At 40.3% G+C, this 14580-nt stretch overlaps 1 protein-coding gene across 1 annotated transcript in view; it reads right to left on the bottom strand.

Moving 5' to 3' along the window:
- The window catches only part of LOC135477595 (ras-related protein Ral-A-like), a 29868-nt gene extending 15468 nt beyond the window's left edge, over positions 1-14400 (bottom strand). Inside the window, exon 1 of the mRNA XM_064757759.1 lies at positions 14264-14400. The gene's annotated coding sequence lies outside the window, so the exon portion shown is untranslated. The remainder of the gene's footprint in view (positions 1-14263) is intronic.
- Positions 14401-14580: the final 180 nt, after the last annotated feature.

Genomic DNA, 14580 nt, shown 5'->3' with positions numbered 1-14580 from the left:
TATGTTTGTACCATTATTAATTTAAGTAGGACAAGGAACATCATGTTTCATGTTACACATACAGTGTATGCTAGGACATGTTAAATGTGCATGTAGCTACACATGTACATGTAGTTTGGTCATGTACTTCATAGCCAAATGAATATTTATTAATAATGTCAACTTGACCCAAGCAGCCACAGCACTGTTGTAATATGTTTCATTGTGTGACTTTGGAGCCGAGTACTGAACAACAACTCGCCGCTTTAATTCTGTTAGTGTACATGTAGGTACATTAAACGTACATGTACTCACCACTGTAGTGCTCACCGCTGTAGTGCGCAGCACTGTAGTACTCAGCACTGTAGTACTCACCACTGTCATGCTCACCGCTGTAGTGCTCACCACTGTAGTGCTCACCACTGTACTTACAGTGTATGCTGGACATGTATGTATGTACATGTATGTGTGCATGGGGTTTAACATCGTACAACAATTTCTCATTCACATGACGAGGAGGAGTCATTAGGTGTGTGACATATAGTGATATACTGTAACTTCTTGTGGTAGGGAGGGTTCATGCCCCCAAAATGTTGCCGTCACTGATGTATCATGCCAAAATGCAAAACTTAGTGCTGAACATCGAGCGAGCAGCAATAAGTACCAATCTTCTTGTATGACCCTACCCAGCTTTGATCCCGGATCTCTCATCTTCGGGGCAGACGCTCTACCCATTAGGTCACTGATGCGGTGTACTGGACATGTACATGTACAGACTGGAGTTAAAATGAGGTGTGCTCCAATCATGTACATGTTCCAGTACATTATGAATTGTTGTAATTATGCGCTCGGCCTATAACACCACTTAAATAAATAAATAAATCTGTATCTATGGCGGATCAAAAGCAGGCAATTTTTAATACCCTTAACCAAAATGAGAGGAGGTGGAAATTTGAAAATGAGTTTAATTAACTCAATGGTGAACATGGATGATACTTCATACTCAGTCAAAATCAATCAATCTCTGCCCAAATTATGGCGCCCAAAGGTGCCCAAACTAAAAAGCTGTATTTCACCCAACAATGTACTCCACAATTTCGCACTTACATACAAGTACATGAGCATATATATTTATACATGCTGGTGGTTAGGCTTATGGGTAGAGGAAATTGGGCAGAGGAAAACTGGGCAGAGGAAAACTGGGCAGAACCCTACACAAACCGTCAAACTGACCCATAAACCTACTGACAAAACAGCAGCCTAATTGCCAAATGCTGGGTAGGAACAACCAAACTAAAACTAGACAAAGTCAAGAACCTTAGAGGATTTTCAAAAACCAACCATATTAAACGGTAAATGTGGTAAATGAAAGAAAGTTTCATCCATAACTGAGTTACACATTTTGCCTGATTCTGAGGGTTCCATCGATCTTAGAAAGGTGTTCTGAGGTTTGTTTAAAAAGTAGGACAACATCCTGCAATGAAAATGTAAGTTTCATCTTCAAAAGTTAACCTTTAATGGCATTTATTTGCCTCTACAAATGCACTTTTTGGGGCAAAATTTTAGGTCATTTACTGTAATTGTGTTTGTCACCTTGTTGTCTGTGACAATGCCCTTGTTACAATGTACAATATGTTAGCTTATGTATCTGTAAATCTTGTACAACAGAGTTCAGATTTTTGTGTGAAGTGAACTGGGCGCAACTCACATAAAACGTGTAGAATGTGGGTGTATTTATAAACATGAACATGTCATGATGTCATTTTATTATCTATTAGCTTCACCTGGCCTGTGCCAGATTTAGATATGTGCATAGCCTGGATATGTGGGGGGAGTGACAGGGATATTAGGGCACAGGTATGTAAGTCACTAAAAGTGAATTAAAGATCAAATTACACAGCCTATGACAGGTAATCATAATAATACTAATTACCCATGTGCATTTTCATGGCAGTGCCCTTCGTACAACATAAAACCACTGATTAACATACATATCCTGTCAAAGAACAGTTAATAAGGATTCAAGCTGTCCAAGTTTACAAGATTAGTGTGAAAATCTGTAGACCGTTCCACACCTCCATCCATGACATTGTACATTGTACATTGTACTTGTGTATCCTTGTGTACATGTATGTATATCTCAGTGGGAGGTCCAGGGATTGGTTCAAACTCTGACTGTTATCTGAAGTCCTCCACCCATTACTGGTGACTACATATATATAGATGTGTAGGTACATGTGATTATTAGAGGAGAAAACAAACAAACAAAACAACAAAGCACCACCAACAAAACATCATCAGCAAAAACTGTATCTACAAATATGTGGGTTAATTTTACCAACTGCTTTTACAACGAAAAGTGCATTTAAATGTCCTTTTTTCAGACGGAAAGGTGGAACATATATTGGTAACCTAATTCCTCAACCTTTTCGCATATGAAAGAGCAAATTTCAGAGATGTTTATGCACATTTTTAATTTGATTTTGGAAACAAAACTACACTGGTGGGATCAGCCAGTTTCAAAGCTTCACAAAAAGAATAATGCCTTCACAAAAAGAATAATGCCTTCACAAAATGAATCAAATGCCTTCAGAGTATGCCTGAACTATATCCTCCTACCTTCCAAACAAACTTCTAAACACATTTCCAAGATTAAGACGGAGCTCAGAGAATGCAACATGAGTAAATGTGTGAAAGATGAAACTTTAGTTCACTTACAAAAATTTAATATTACAGATTTTAGGACCATTTTGTTTCATCAGTATCTCGCAGTGAGATTGAATGTTTGCACTTCATTTACCATTTTGTCATCTATAGTCAAAACAAATATATTTGACAGAATTGTTTTGTGTTCATTACTGAAAACTGATCAAAATGTTCACGCCATGCCCAGTAAATATCCTCAATACCGATCTATACAGTTTGGTCCAATGAGACTCCATCATTATGATTTCGCTTGACCAACATTCCTGAGCTGCCAGGTCAGCTCCTTAACAATGGCTGGTGGTCCATTGACCACAAACACTGACCCCTCACACTTGACCCTCAGGGGCATTGTAGTGTGACTAAGCTGACCCAGTGAGTCAGTCAGCAGAGAGTACAGCCTGCCACAGTGCCTCACACAGGCCTGGCTGAACAGGGTGGAAAAAACAGGAAAACCCCTGGCTATATAATTAGCACAGTCCATCATTGTTATGGTGCTCTTAATGGACATGTACTACAGGATGTGAGCCTGTAACAAAAGTTACTCTACTGCAATCACACACACACATGTACTACAGGGTGTGAGCCTGTGACAAAGGTTACTCTACTGCAATCACAGTCACACACATGTACTACAGTGTGTGAGCCTGTGACAAAGATTACTCTACAGCAATCACAGTCATGCACATCTACAATAGGGTGTGAGCCTGTGACAAAGGTTACTCTACAGCAATCACAGTAACGCACATGTACTACAGGGTGTGAGCCTGTGACAAGTTAACTCTACTACAATCACAATGGAGCCTGTGACAAACGTTACTCTACTGCAATCACAGTCACGCACATCTACTATAGGGTGTGAGCCTGTGACAAAGTTTACTCTACAGCAATCGCAGTCACGCACATCTACTATAGGGTGTGAGCCTGTGACAAAGGTTACTCTACAGCAATCACAGTCATGCACATCTACAATAGGGTGTGAGCCTGTGACAAAAGTTACTCTACTGCAATCGCAGTCACGAACATGTACTACAGGGCGTGAGCCTGTGACAAACGATACTCTACTGCAATCGCAGTAACGCACATGTACTATAGGGTGTGAGCTTGTGACAAACGTTACTTTACAGCAATCGCAGTCACGAACATTTACTACAGGGTGTGAGCCTGTGACAAACGATACTCTACTGCAATCACAGTAACGCACATGCACTACAGGGTGTGAGCCTGTGACAAAGGTTACTCTATAGCAATCACAGTCAAGCACATGTGCTATACGGTGTGAGCCTGTGACAAAGGTTACTCTATAGCAATCACAGTCAAGCACATCTACTATAGGGTGTGAGCCTGTGACAAAGTTTACTCTACTGCAATCGCAGTCATCCACATGTACTACAGGGCGTGAGCCTGTGACAAACGATACTCTACTGCAATCACACACACATGTACTACAGGGTGTGAGCCTGTGACAAAGGTAACTCTATAGCAATCACAGTGACGCACGTGCTATAGGGCGTCAGCTTGTGACAAAGTTTACTCTACTGTAATTGCAGTCATCCACATGTACTACAGGGTGTGAGCCTGTGACAAACGATACTCTACTGCAATCGCAGTAACGCACATGTACTATAGGGTGTGAGCTTGTGACAAACGTTACTTTACAGCAATCGCAGTCACGAACATTTACTACAGGGTGTGAGCCTGTGACAAAGTTTACTCAACAGCAATCGCAGTCACACACATGTACTACAGGGTGTGAGCCTGTGACAAAGATTACTCTACAGCAATCACAGTCATGCACATCTACTATAGGGTGTGAGCCTGTGACAAAGGTTACTCTACAGCAATCACAGTCACGCACATCTACTATAGGGTGTGAGCCTGTGACAAAGGTTACTCTACAGCAATCACAGTAACGCACATGTACTACAGGGTGTGAGCCTGTGACAAAGGTTACTCTACTGCAATCACAGTCACACACATGTACTACAGGGCGTGAGCCTGTGACAAAGGTTACTCTACAGCAATCACAGTAACGCACATGTACTATAGGGTGTGAGCCTGTGACAAACGATACTCTACTGCAATCACAGTAACGCACATGTACTACAGGGTGTGAGCCTGTGACAAGTTTACTCTACTACAATCACAATGGAGCCTGTGAAAAACGTTACTCTACTGCAATCGCAGTCACGCACATCTACTATAGGGTGTGAGCCTGTGACAAAGGTTACTCTACAGCAATCACAGTCACGAACATGTACTAAAGGGTGTGAGCCTGTGACAAAGGTTACTCTACTGCAATCACAGTCACACACATGTACTACAGGGCGTGAGCCTGTGACAAAGGTTACTCTACAGCAATCACAGTAACGCACATGTACTATAGGGTGTGAGCCTGTGACAAACGATACTCTACTGCAATCACAGTAACGCACATGTACTACAGGGTGTGAGCCTGTGACAAGTTTACTCTACTACAATCACAATGGAGCCTGTGAAAAACGTTACTCTACTGCAATCGCAGTCACGCACATCTACTATAGGGTGTGAGCCTGTGACAAAGGTTACTCTACAGCAATCACAGTCACGCACATCTACTATAGGGTGTGAGCCTGTGACAAAGTTTACTCAACAGCAATCGCAGTCACACACATGTACTACAGGGTGTGAGCCTGTGACAATCGTTACTCTACTGCAATCGCAGTCACGCACATGTAGTATAGGGTGTGAGCCTGTGACAAAGGTTACTCTACAGCAATCACAGTCATGCACATCTACAATAGGGTGTGAGCCTGTGACAAAAGTTACTCTACTGCAATCACAGTCACGCACATCTACTATAGGGTGTGAGCCTGTGACAAAGTTTACTCTACAGCAATCGCAGTCACGCACATCTACTATAGGGTGTGAGCCTGTGACAAAGGTTACTCTACAGCAATCACAGTCATGCACATCTACAATAGGGTGTGAGCCTGTGACAAAAGTTACTCTACTGCAATCGCAGTCACGAACATGTACTAAAGGGTGTGAGCCTGTGACAAAGGTTACTCTACTGCAATCACAGTCACACACATGTACTATAAAGTGTGAGTCTGTGACAATCGTTACTCCACAGTAATCGCAGTAACGCACATGTACTACAAGGCGTGAGCCTGTGACAAACGATACTCTACTGCAATCGCAGTCACGAACATGTACTACAGGGCGTGAGCCTGTGACAAACGATACTCTACTGCAATCGCAGTAACGCACATGTACTATAGGGTGTGAGCTTGTGACAAACGTTACTTTACAGCAATCGCAGTCACGAACATTTACTACAGGGTGTGAGCCTGTGACAAACGATACTCTACTGCAATCACAGTAACGCACATGCACTACAGGGTGTGAGCCTGTGACAAAGGTTACTCTATAGCAATCACAGTCAAGCACATGTGCTATACGGTGTGAGCCTGTGACAAAGGTTACTCTATAGCAATCACAGTCAAGCACATCTACTATAGGGTGTGAGCCTGTGACAAAGTTTACTCTACTGCAATCGCAGTCATCCACATGTACTACAGGGCGTGAGCCTGTGACAAACGATACTCTACTGCAATCACACACACATGTACTACAGGGTGTGAGCCTGTGACAAAGGTAACTCTATAGCAATCACAGTGACGCACGTGCTATAGGGTGTCAGCTTGTGACAAAGTTTACTCTACTGCAATTGCAGTCACGCACAAAGGTTGAGTAATGAGGGCAGTGTTATTGGATCTGCAGTCATTGTACATTCCCAAAGGCAATATGGAATCAACTCTGGCTAGTTCAAGCTGGGGTTTGTCAGGCATAGAGGACATACATGTACAGATTCCTTGATCACAAACCAAACCACATGAGCATGTACATGTCTACATGTACAAATACTGAATATTGCATAAACAGCATGGGTCCAATCCTATATGAATACATTCAAAATCCATCTAGTACAGTGCTGTCAGTCTCCCACGCATGCTACTCTTCCGCTGTAACAGTTACATGCTCGGCTATAACCACTCCCATTTTACATGTATGACATATTCCCTAGGGTCACCATATTCCACACTGGTCATGTTTCGCATGCAATAGAGCAATAGAGCTCCAAACAACAATACACTAATGTTAAATAGTACATATACTGTACATGTCCATGTACATGCTATTTCGTTCTAGTATTACAGCACAAGTAGGCCTAAATGAGCTTGCTTTTTGGTTGACTGCGATCAAATGATCCCCTATCCAGTTTAAATTAGACACTGCTTCCAAATATATATATTCATTGGATCAAACAAAAAAAAAACAAAAAAACAAAAAAGTACATGTACATTTTTCTGTCAAGTTTCTGTCAAACATTAGTTTCCTGTCAAGGATACAAATGTACAAATACATGTGATGTGAGGATGGAAACTGTAGTGACCAGAGGCTACTTTCACAAAACTTTGTAAATAAATTTTTTGTGACTTTTCTTGTAAATTTTCTTGTGAGTCAGCTCATGCTTGCTTCCTCTTCAGCTGTTCGTGGGAAAGTGCAGATGGTAATGGGTTTCTCCCCTGGCTCTTCCTGGTTTCCTTCCAACATAATGCTAGCCGCCGTATAAGTGAAGTATTCTTGTGTACAGCGTTAAACACTAATTAAATAAATAAATAATAAATGAATACAGGAAATATGACCTGCGAAGTTTTGTGAAATTTGACTCAGACTTGCCTGAAGCCAGAAGGTATAAAGACATGTAATATGAGAATGGAAGCTGCACAGACCAGACCTACCTGGCCACTGTGGAATGTAAGCCAACATGGAATTAATTCACTATAACCTAACGACTTTTATGACAAAAAGTTACGAGAATGCCGTCACTGTGAGTTAAAGTCCGGAGCTCATGCTTGTTTCCTCTTCAGCCGTTCGTTGGAAATGCGGATGGTCAAGGGTTTCACCCTGGGCTCTTCCTGGTTTCCTTCCATCATATTGCTGGCCGCCGTCGTATGGGTGAAATATTCTTGTGTACAGCAATAAAAACACCGATCAAATAAATACTAAATAAATACAGGAAATATGACTTACAGAGTTTTATGAAAGTGGGCCCAGACTTGCCTGAAGCCAAAAGGTATAAATACAGGTAATATGAGAATAGAAGGTACAGAGACTAGACCTACCTGGCCACTGTGGAATGTAAGGTTAAGTGACCAGTACTACAACTTACATGACAACATTGCCTGAAGGTTTCTAGACCTGTCACTATAGAAATTCTGACCTCAATTAAACCTACAATTACATGTGTGTAGTATATACATGTGAATCTTAAGGAAGAAATGTTTCACACATGTACTGTAAGCATATATCTGACTGCCTTGAAACAGTTGTTACACGGAATCAATTCAGTTACATGTGCATATATTTGATATCATACTACATGTATGTTTGACAGTATATGGATTAAACATATTGACATATTTGTAGATAAAACTTACAAGCGACGGTTGTGAGTTGATGGAGTGAACGGTTTATATACACGTACAGGTAGTCTGCTTGGTCAAGTCATTTTATACATGAACATGTGTATCGTACTTGATTTTAAGCAAATTTAAAATACGACCAACAAACAATTAACAGCTAGCTGCCTTACAATTACATTCAAATGGGCTTGTAGCTGATTTCACATGCTGCTGGTACATGTAGACAGAAATTATGGTGTACAGAGGCCTCTAGAGTGTTGATGGGTAGGAAAACAGGGAGGGTTAAATCTACATGGTGAGGAGCTACACATGGCCCCGGCCCCAAGCACAGTACAGACAACACCCTGACTGACGACCCCTGTTCGGTGTAACTCTTACCCTGTGTCTTTAGATCTTGAATTTAACATGCCAGCCACATAAAAAGTTTGGCTTTGAAGGAAATATCTAGGCTTTTAACACAAGTGTGATCAGGAAATTATACTGGTTACTGCTTTACTGTATAGAGATCTTTTTGTACATTATGTAAACCTTCCCTTCTTGTATGTGATTGCAGTTCCTACAGAAAAAAATAGGACATGTAATTAGTCATGGTGCTTTACTGCATAGTGAACAGTTTGAATTCCTATCATCTGATCACTGATAGTATTTATTTATTTTGTTTAGTTGTTTTACATATATGTTGTATGAAAACAATTACACTCCACTTTATACACAAGAACAACAGCAGTCTGGCATATAGCGGAGGAAACTTGCCTTGTAAAACCACTACCCCTTGCCAGATAAATCGCAAATGGCTTATGAGCCAGAGCTGGATTTAAACTAGCAACCTTAATGGTCAAGGGCTAGTGGACCTCCAGTAGAAGTTATCAGCCACCAACTTCTAGATCTTTAACAGAGATTGTAAAGACTTCTGTGCTAGCATTTAATTATGTACTACTTATGTATCTACTACATGTATTACTTGTACCTAGTACCTATTTACAGCATGTTCACGTATATTAAATATTTAATGACTATGCACATAAATCATTTAATGTAACATTTATTTTTCTTTGTTCTGTTTTGTTGTTGTTGTTAGTACACTGTACATGTACATCTATACATACTGACAATTTTTATCGTTTAAGGGTGTTTCTTTGGGGAATATCTATCTGAGCTTCTAACCATAACCATGGTGCATGTCACATGCATGTACCTGTAAATCTAACATGTACACTTTGGCATGGACTCTACACTATGCACTAGACCTTAAGTATATAACCACATGGACAAATCCTGGGCATGTACAGGTCAGTGCCTACTGTGATGAGGTAATTTGAAGATGCCCCCTAGAGATTGCCCATGCCTTCCCCTGAAGCATGAATGAAGTTGCTGGCAGCTGTGTTACACATCACTTGGGGATAGCATGGGTGAAAGGCTGACAGTCATATACTGGGGATGCTCCTATCAGGGACAGTCTAGCTGAAAAGGTGGGGAGGGGGAGGGCAGAGCTTATATACACACACAGTGATCAATAATAAAGATGACCCAGGGCTGATAACTGTGTTCATTCCCCTGAGTGGCTAGAGTATTGTAAACACAGGGATTCTGAAGGGGGGAAATCAAAATTAAGAGGTCCCAAATTGGTATCACCCCCCCCCCCCCACCCCGTCAGCCTCAGAAACCAGAGATAGGGATAGGAAATTTATCATCAACTCTTCACCCATCCATCTACTAAATTTTTTCTTTTTTCCATCCTAAAACACACTTCTTCCATTTAGTAAAACTGTAGTGAACAGTGACATCACATGAAATGTACTGTGTATACTGTTTACTTATTAGGCATCTACATGTAAATTAATTCAATCTTTCACACATTAACGCTAAGGCCAACATTTGTGTATTACTAATGTCCTGATGTGTGCAAACAGTTACCATGACAATTCTCTGCTCCTTAGAACAGCAATTATCGCACTTAATGGCCAGTCCTTATGACAAAGAAAATACATGGAAATTCAATTTTGGTAATTGGAAATTCTGAGAAGTGTTAACAATTTTGGCTGAGGCAGGGAGAGATGAAGAGATTTAGGGCTTTTTTCTTTAGCAGTGTGAGTGTGAATTGTGCTGACTGGGCTTAAAAGTAGCCATGTTTTATCAGGTCACTGAATCCTCTGAAACAGGACCACATTTAGGGTATTCAACTAGACTGTTATCTTACCAGTCATCTTAACAGTGCTCTTATGTGTTGATGTATATTTTAATACATTTACATGTACATGTCTATGTTCATTGATGACCCAAGTACTGGCAGTTAACAGGGTCTGTGCTGCCTAATTTAGATTGACTGACTGACTGAACTTTAAAAGTCAACAAAACTCTCACCGATCAGTTATACCGGAAACGAAAGTCCTTTGCCTATAGTCTCGATGGTAACAAGTTTTAATATTTTGACACAGACAGAAAAACAAGCATTATGGACGTTTTGCAATACTGGTACATGACCCTATCCATTTGGGATGTCAGAATAATAGCTACTTGTTCCTATATGTTTCAATCTACAGCAGGAGAAAAACACCCAAAATTTGTAAAAAAAATACAAAAAACCCCCCCTACAAACCAGACCAAAACTCAAACTTGAAACGTGACTTGTCCTAACAAAGCTGCATACTATGTTTCAATTCAATAAGGCAAATCATTTTGAAAGAAAGCCTGGAGAACTGTCCAAAAGACAGCAAAAACAGTCATGGGTGTCTAAAATGAGCCAAACAGCCTGACACTCAAACTTAACCTCAAAGACATGTGACAAGATTCAATTCGAAACGACAAACTGCTGAAAACAAAAATTAATTTTTCACTTACGTCTGGTTTTAAGGGTGGCGGAAAATCGTGAGACCACAATAATCCGCCACTCTTGTACATGTGTACACCTAATAAACCTCCTGACCTTAAGTCGCAGCCTAAGCAGCAAGAGTTGGATTTGAACCGACGACCTCATTTGTCAAAGGCATGTGACAATTTAACCCTGTAGCACTACCTGTAGGTTATAATGTAATTGCTCTGGGTACATTCAGTACTGAGGGCCCTCAGCTGAAGTGTTGTTCTCAAGCCTGAGGTACATGTAGGACAGTTTGTTGGCTCAAATCTATCTCTTGTTTGTTTTATTGAAGTCTTAAGTGTGAACATTTGTCAGCTACAGGTGTATCCCCCTATCACCTTTATGAACCAGCATTCACATACACAGTACTTGTAGAGCATTTTCACTGTGCCATAATCACTGATCAGGGGGTGAAATGTCTTTTGGTTTGACCTATCACATGCAACAGGTACTGATTTTTGTTATTTGATCCTACCAGAATTTTACCTGTGCCAGTTTTTAGCACGTATCTATTGATTATTCACAAATTTATTGTGTGATTGCTTGGTTTAAATTTCAAAAGAATTGAAAATCAACACTGAAAAAGCGGCATTGTAATAATCTGCATTTGTATCCTTAATAAAAATCAATGTTTTCATCAATAAGGCTGGCAAGCATTTTCTATACTTTTAACAACAGGATCAGACGGTTATGACTCGCAGGTTTTGATGATACAATATGTACAGTAGGTTCAGCTTCCCACTGCCATTACGCCAAAAAAAAAAAAAAAAAAGATAATTCTGACATGGATTTTATTTATTTCCCCTGATGAGAGACTTGCTGACATGAGCTCACCAATTACAGGTAAGATTTTATTCAACCCATCACACATTTTACCTGTCTGTGGACACAAGAACAGTTCACGTCCTTCGAATATGCACGCCTGGTTTGTGACAGTGAACTTCTAGATTCTTGTGCTCTAGTTTTTCACGGGCGTCATTTGTAATTAGTTCTCGGGGCTGTGAACTAGCAATACTTTCGTTGAAGATGACTGATGGTCCACCAATATGACGTACAAGTCAGTATGCAAATTTTTACACAGGCCGAGTGTTTATCCTGTGCATTTCAGTTTTCTACACCCATAAAACTGACACCCACACTATAAGATAAACAATCCTGGAATGCGGCACTGAATTGAATATTTATTTATTTATTTGACTGGTGTTTAAAGCCGTACTCAAAAATATTTCACATCTATGACGGCAGCTAGCATTATGGTGGGAGGGAACCGGGGAAGAGTCCAACGGAAACTCATGACTATCCGCAGGTTGCTGAAAGACCTTCTCAAGTATGGAACAACAAAAGAAATAAATGCATGTTATCTGTTTGTACATCTGTATATGTCATAAATGTAGGATCAATGAAATACATGTAGCTTTAACGTTTTAATTGCTTCTCATGTACATAATCCTAAAAGCTGGTAATTTTTAATTCATGCGTGTAAATGTAGAAGTAAGATACATTTAAATACAGTACACATTATGTCAGCTGAACATTTTACATGAATATCTGGGAACTGTAAAACAGAAATACATGCAAAGGTTCACAAAATGCAAAGTGCATGAACACATGAGACAAGTGAAAATTGATTTAGAAGATTTTTCAGGATTTCTCAGGGCATGCTACATGTCTATGTCTATTACATAGACATGCAGCATTACTGCATCCAAGAGTATAACTAAGAGGACTTCATAAAAATTCACCTGGATCCTATTAAATGTGGAGTTAGGTGAACCATGTGATAAGTTCTGAAAGCCATGTGACAACAAAATCTCAAGGGTGTTAAGCACCTTATTTAGAAGGCCAGAAAATATGACAGACTCAAAAGTGTCTCAAATTTACAAATTTAACACTGTAAACTTCCTCAAATTTGATCACAATCTGTGCACTCAAAGCATTTTAGTTCTATCCACATGCAAGAGTAAGAGCGTTCTAAATGACTCCTAAAACCCTTGCTTCATGAAATGTCACGGTTTATGAGGACACCTGGCATATTACCTGTTAAATGCTCTTTTGAAAAGTAACATTCAAATGAAATATTCCATGACACTGGATCTAAGGGCTGTTCGTTAAGTAGGGGACTGCACCCTGAAGAACAAGATTCCCTGATGATGCTCTATGTGATGCTCTCTACTGACAAGCCTCAACATATTTAACAAGGACAGGTAACTCAGTTAGGATAGAAGTAAAATTTGTTAAGCACAATATGAAGTTACACAAATCAACTAAGAGCTCAAACAAGTACCACTGCTCAGCTGGTACCTGACAAAACACCTCATTGTCAGACAACAGCCAAACCGACGAGAGCTGGATTTGAACACACTACCTTGGGATTTAGTATAATCTTTTCGTCTGACATTAGTGACATTTCCTGCACACACAACATACATACATGTGTAAGTGGGATGGCCACACCCACCACTTCCATCATGTTAGAAACTGTGGAGTGTCCTTTACATGTTGGAATGTCGCTCAGTACAAACAGCTCACATTTTGATCCAGTCATTAGTCACGGATGTGTATGTAAACAATGAGCAATTGTTCCCAGCCTCATATATACTATACATATACTGCTTACACATGTGAGTCTACAGCTCTTTCACAGAGTACAGAGCAAAAATTTGAGGCCTTTTATGAAACTGATATGTTTTACAGCGACTGACTAATAGAATAAATTTTACATGTAAGCTTAGTTATATGTGGTGAAAGTAGTTTTCGAAAAAAGTATGAAATTAACACACTGGTATTAAAAATAAATATGAATCAACAGAACATACAAATAACACATCACCTCCGCACACAATAACCCCCCCAAAAAAACCCTTCCCTCCAGTACCCATTTCTCAGGAAAATCCGTCATCCCAAGCCCAAACACATGAGATCAGAGATTGCAGAGAAGAGGCTGCTTTGAAACAAATCGCTGAACATTTCAGCAAAAGCTGCACAAAAATAATAAACTTTTGAGTCTGACATTCATACGATGCAGTGGGGAAGTGCTGGGTGTTTTATTAAAGGCATAAAGAAGGACAGTTTCATTATTCCTCCCCGAGTTGCCAAGACACACACAATCTGTCTAGATTCAAACATTTCCAAAGACACAGCCCAAGTCAAGCGCTCTCTCTTCGCCTTACTTTAGGCTGGTTGCGCCCTTAAAAATTATAAGTCAAAAAGTAAGTGAAACTATTTTCGATCGAGTAGTTTAAGAAGCATAACTCACCGATTTCGTCGATGATTCTAGTTGAGACCAGGTACAGATCCAAACTGCTGGTAAACTCGGGAACAATCACGATCCACGTAAAAGAAATCCCGTTTGTGAGTTAGAATGTGAGGCGAGCGATCACACAGTGAAGCCGCCTTCCCTGCTCTGACAAATGGCGATATGCCGGCCGCAAAGGCTCCTGGGAGGGCCAGATTAACCTCCGGAATTCCCCGAACATGCCCGATGTATAGCCGAACACTGATAAAATGACGTCACACGCTCATATGGATGGGCCGGGCTGTTGTTTTGGCGCAGGAATCTGTGGATCTATGGGG

The sequence above is a fragment of the Liolophura sinensis genome, chromosome 11 (assembly GCF_032854445.1).
Source record: "Liolophura sinensis isolate JHLJ2023 chromosome 11, CUHK_Ljap_v2, whole genome shotgun sequence".
Taxonomy (NCBI): domain Eukaryota; kingdom Metazoa; phylum Mollusca; class Polyplacophora; order Chitonida; family Chitonidae; genus Liolophura; species Liolophura sinensis.
Note: the sequence above shows the minus strand (reverse complement) of the source record. Positions and strands in the feature narration are given on the sequence as shown.